This window comes from Alosa alosa, chromosome 20, assembly GCF_017589495.1.
Source record: "Alosa alosa isolate M-15738 ecotype Scorff River chromosome 20, AALO_Geno_1.1, whole genome shotgun sequence".
NCBI classification, from domain to species: domain Eukaryota; kingdom Metazoa; phylum Chordata; class Actinopteri; order Clupeiformes; family Clupeidae; genus Alosa; species Alosa alosa.
In genome coordinates, this window is record NC_063208.1 from 6,769,007 (window position 1) to 6,774,006 (window position 5,000).

Sequence of the window (5,000 nt, forward strand, 5' to 3'; positions counted from 1 at the left end):
TCTGCTCATGCTGTCCTGGGTGTGTGTGCGTGTGTGTGTGTGTGTGTGTGTAATGTGTGTGTGTGTGTGTGTAATGTGTGTGTGTGTGGTGGTGGTGTGTGTGTGTGTGTGTGTGTGTGTGTGTGTGTGTGTGTGTGTGTGGTGATGGTGGTGTGATGGGATGGGAGTGTTGCAACTAGCACACACTCTTTTCTCTCACCCTCTTCCCCAGCCCCCCCCCCCTCTTTCTTATTCCTGCTATTCTTTCTCTTGCTCCATCTATCTTTCCTTCTGTCACTTTTTCCCTCCCTCTCTCTTCCTCCCTTACTCCAACCATCTCTCTCTCTCTCTCTCTCTCTCTCTCTCTCTCTCTCTCTCTCTGCACTGACCACCCAGCTGTGCAAACACACCCCGGGCTTTGTGAGGGGAGAGTGGCCAATAAGCCCAAACGCTGGAGGTAGCTTTCTTGACCCTAAACCCCCCCCCCCCCCCACCCCCACACACACCCACACACACACACACACACCTAAAACCTCCTATATACCCTCCACACACACACACACACACCTCCAACCTAAACCTCCTTCTGTACTCTCTCAGAACGAGTGTGTCCTCCCTTCCTTCAGGCTTTTAGAGGTTCATAGGTTCCTGGGACCCAGAAGACCCATAACCTAGAGACTGAAACGGGCGGAGAGCAGCGCAGACCCGAGGAAGGCCCATTTTTCCTCCCTCCTCCTCCTCCTTCATTTTTTTTTTCCCTTTTAGTTTATTTTATTTTAGGTCTTTTCACAGAGCTTCTGTTCTTTCTCTCCATCTGTTTCTGTCTGTCCATCTGAGCCACATCCACCTCTCTTCTTCTATAGGACCGCTCTGTTCCCTGTCTTGTCTTTATAGGACTGTTTTGTTCCCTTACTTCTCTTTATATAGGACCTGCTTTTATCACTCTCTCTCTCTCTCTCTGTCCATCTTAGCCTCCATCCATCCCTCATCTTTCTCCCTTTTCTCCCCCACTTTCTTTTTTCTCACCCTCACCCTCTCTCTTATAGGATGACTGTGTATCCTTCTCTCTCTGTCAGTCAGTCTCAGTCTCTATCCCTCTTTCTCTTACTCCATCTCCTTCTCTCTCTCTCCCTCTCTCTTTCTCTCGCTCTATCTCCTTCTTCCTCTCTCCCCCTCTCTCATTGTAAAAATAGACATGGGCCCCTTAGAAAAATAATTCTCTGGATGTCGAGGGTTTGCTGATGTCGGCCTTGGGGTTAGAACCTCTGTGTGCGAAAAGGGAGAGGGTGTTCTCAGTGGGCACACACGCAGTCACACACACACACGTACAAACATGCACACACAGGCAAACACACACACACACACACACACACACACACACACGCTCCACACTCACACGCACACACAGGCAAACACCGGGAGAGCCCATCTCTGTGGAAAAGCAAAGCACCCTCTGAAACACTGAGCAGATCAAATATTGAACAGGGTTTATTTTCCTTTGACAAAGGCAAGGCCAAAAGGCCCGTGACTCATAACTGCACTGGTGCCACTAGGCTCCACTGGCCTCCTCTTTAGTACTAAACAAGCCCTCGGCCGGCTCTCACCCACCCACGTCATCCACCCTGTGTGTGTGTGTGTGGTGTGTGTGTGTGTGTGTGTGTGTGTGTGTGTGTGTGGTGTGTGTGTGTGTGTGTGTGTGTGTGTGTGTGTGTGCCCTCGGCCGGCTCTCACCCACCCACGTCATCCACCCTTTGCACCCACCTGCCCTTCACCTCTGCCCCCAACACCCACCTAAAAGCCTGCCGCCCTGCCCCTGTCCACTACCCCACCCCCCTCTTTATACCCTGGGGGCAAATAAGGATATAAAATGCCATGGTTAAAGACATACTCATTTATGAGTGACGAGGGGCATTTTGGCAGGGCTGAACTGAGGAGGAGGAGGAGGAAGAGGAGGAGGAGGAGGAGCAGGAGGAGGAGACGAACGCTGCTGCAAGTGTTTATTGGCTTTGGGGATTGGCAGCCCTCTGCGTTTAGTCTGCTGGAGATGAGAGACGACTCTCCCTCCCTCTCTCTCTCGCTCTCTTTCTCCCTCCCTCCCTCCCTCCCTCTCTCTCTCTCTCTCTCTCTGGGTATGGAGGGAGTCGGGGGACAGTCCTAAGATGTGGAGAGAGAGAGAGAGAGAGATCAGCTCTGGGAGTGAGAGGTGGGAGTCCACAGTATCATTTCATTTTATTTCATTATTCATTTAAATTTAATTGAACTCAGTATAGTCTAATTCAATTGTTACAAATATTGAGTCGCTTTCACACACATACATTAGAGATTGAGACATTATGAGATTACCATCAACATTAACACACACACACACACACACACCAGACACAGACACACCAGACACTGCTCTCTCATAAACACACCATGCACCAAAATTGCTAAAGTGTGTGTGTGTGTGTGTGTGTGTGTGTGTGTGTGTGTGTGTGTGGTGTGTGTGTGTGTGTGTGTGTGTGTGTGTGTGTGTGTGTGTGTGTGATGTGTTGCACGCTCTGTGTGTGTGTGTGTGTGTGTGTGTGCGATGATGCTGTATGCTTAGGCCCCTGCGATATTCAGGCCAGTTGTGCTTCCCGTGCTGTTAGCCTTATTATACAACAATAAACAAGCTGTGCTCAGAGCCACGGCCAAGTCCAAACAGTGCATATGGCACACTGCAACATGAGAGAACAATGAGGTGTTTGAAAAATGCCAAAATTATTACCGAGGATTGCAAACCAATCAACCTTGGTATGTGTGTGTGTGTCCATGTGTGTGTGTGTGTGTGTGTGTGTGTGTGTGTGTGTGTGTGTGCGTGCGATCTTTAGTGACTTGAGCACTGGGTTATTTGCTTTTCTATTTCTCTCTCTAACTCTCTCTTTCTCTCTGTCTGTCTTTGTGTGTGTGTGTGTGTGTGTGTGTGTGTGTGTGTGTGTGTGTGTGTGTGTGCCATCATAAGCGTTTTCAGGGCTGGGTGAGCACCCCCACCCCCACCCCACCCCCCCCCCCTCCCCCGACTCCTCTCCACACTGCACGCTCAACACTCAGGAAATTCAGACTCAGCACTGCAAAGGCTTATGGGACTTGGGGCAGTTATGTCTCAAAGACAAGCCTCTAAGCAGCCAGTATATTAACTTTTGCATGCCACCTAATCTGCTTTCACTTCACCCTGCCCCACTGTTTCGCAACAGTCCTACACTTGGGGACATCTGATGCTTGTGGAAATGAGGTTTTATGTTGAGTCCATTTGTTATTTCTTCTTTTTTTCGAGTGTTTTAAAGGGTTCTTTTTTTCTCCCAGCTCTTTGCAACAAGTGTCCTTTTGCAACATGGTAATTCTATCATTTTGATATTTTGTTACAGCTTTCGTGTCAGAGCTTTGTTGAGTCTGGCCAGCTTTCTCTTACCCACTTACAAAGAGACACACACACACACACACACATCACACACACACACACATACACACACACACACACACACACACACACACACACACACACACACACACACACATTACAGACATGAAGAATATTTTCCTCTTTAGACCTTTCTCACTCTGGTTGCCTCCCTGCTCTCCCCCATCTGCCCTATGCAGCTTATCTCTCTCTTCTTCTCTTCTCTTCTCTTTTCCTCTCTTCTCTCTCTCTCTCTCTTTCTCTTTCCCTCTCTCTCTCTATCTCTCCCTCCCTTCTATCTGCCTCAGATATGATGTCTGCTGTCTCTTTGCCGTGAGTCTAGAACAGTCAAAGCCTCATTACTCATTTCAGAGGCAAAGGCACGGTGCCTATCTGACTGTCTAGCTCCTGTGTATTTCTGCATGTGTGTGTGTGTGTGTGTGTGTGTGTGTGTGTGTGTGTGTGTGTGTGTGTGTGTGTGTGTGTGTGTGTGTGTGTGTGTGTTTGAAGGTATGTGTGAGTGTGTGGGTGGGGAGGTTTAGTCTGTGTTTTAATGAGTGTTCTGTATGTGTGCATGTGTTTCTATGTATTACTACATGTGTGTGCATGTGTGCGTGTGTGTGTGTGTGTGTGTGTGTAGAGACATCTATATCTATAGAGCTGCACACGAACCTGAGACATCTATATCTATAGAGCTGCACACGGAACCCGAGACCTGCACATGGAACCCGAGACATCTATATCTAAAGAGCTGCACACGGAACCCGAGACCTGCACATGGAACCCGAGACATCTATATCTATAGAGCTGCACACGAACCTGAGACATCTATATCTATAGAGCTGCACATGGAACCCGAGACATCTATATCTATAGAGCTGCACATGGAACCCAAGACATCTATATCTATAGAGCTGCACACGGAACCTGAGACATCTATATCTAAAGAGCTGCACACGGAACCCGAGACCTGCACATGGAACCCGAGACATCTATATCTATAGAGCTGCACACGAACCTGAGACATCTATATCTATAGAGCTGCACATGGAACCCGAGACATCTATATCTATAGAGCTGCACACGAACCTGAGACATCTATATCTAAAGAGCTGCACACGGAACCCGAGACCTGCACATGGAACCCGAGACATCTATATCTATAGAGCTGCACACGACCGAGAGATCTATATCTATAGAGCTGCACACGAGAAACCTGAGACATCTATATCTAAAGAGCTGCACCACGGAACCCGAGACCTGCACATGGAACTGAGACATCTATATCTATAGAGCTGCACACACAGAACCCGAGACATCTATATCTATAGAGCTGCACATGGAACCGAGACATCTATATCTATAGAGAGCTACACACGGAACCCGAGACCTGCACACCACGGAACCGAGACATCTATATCTATAGAGCTGCACACAGAACCGAAGAAACATCTATATCTATAGAGGCTGCACACCCGGAACCGAACATCTATATCTATAGAGCTGTACAGGAACCCAAGACATCTATATCTATATAGCTGTACCACGGAACCCAAGACATCTATATCTATAGAGCTGCACACGGAACCGAGACCTACAT